General features: G+C 38.2%; 1 protein-coding gene across 1 annotated transcript in view; it reads left to right on the plus strand.

The window, feature by feature from the left end:
* Tm7sf3 (transmembrane 7 superfamily member 3) overlaps nucleotides 1–822 on the plus strand; it is a 61,028-nt gene that overhangs the window by 22,034 nt on the left and 38,172 nt on the right. The window lies entirely within an intron of this gene.

An 822-nucleotide genomic window follows, 5' to 3' on the forward strand; every position in this document is an offset into this window, starting at 1 on the left:
GGGCAGGATAATGCGTACATTTCTTACCAAGCATTGCAGCCTCCTCCTTTGTTTACCCTTCACATCCCTTCCCAGCCTCCCCCCTCCCCCCCTGGGTTGTATTTAACTAACATGTATTCTTTACTCTGAAATAGGTCCTCAGTCTGTTTTTCTTTCAAAACTTTGGCCTTTATGAGAAATAGAGTATATTCACTTTAAAAATTTGTTTTTAATTGTTACCATCAAGATGATATACAGAGGGGTTCCAGTTACGTAGCTCAGATAAAAGTACATTTTTTGTTTTTTTGGTCAGTCTTGGGGCTTAAACTCTGGGCCTCGGTAATGTCCCTGAGCTCTTCAGCTCAAGGTGAGTGCTTTACCATTTGACACACAGTGCCACTTGCAGTTTTCTTGTGGCTAATTGGAGATAAGAGTCTCACAGACTTTTCCTGCCCAGGCTGCCTTTGAACCGCAATTCTCAGATCTCAGCCTCCTGAGTAACTAGGATTATAGGTATGATCCACCTGTGCCTGGCTATTAATAGCTGAGTATGTTGTGGTGTGTGTGTGTGTGTGTTTGTGTTATGGTTTGAACTCAGTACCACCAGTTTCATTAACACAATTTTCTATTAAAATGGTAAGAAGAATTTTTTAATAGCATCAAATTAACAGCCAGCATCTTTTCTAAATCATTCAGTTTCTTTCCACTGTTGGCTTGAATGAGATTTTAGATATATGTCATAAACTTCTTTTAATTTATGAAGGCCCTCCCTATCTAATTTTTCTTAGTAGTTTAATTTTTGAACCCACAGAATTGTTTTAGGCAAAAAGTCTTTTTTTTTTT

Source organism: Dipodomys ordii, unplaced genomic scaffold (assembly GCF_000151885.1).
Source record: "Dipodomys ordii isolate 6190 unplaced genomic scaffold, Dord_2.0 Scaffold170, whole genome shotgun sequence".
NCBI lineage: Eukaryota > Metazoa > Chordata > Mammalia > Rodentia > Heteromyidae > Dipodomys > Dipodomys ordii.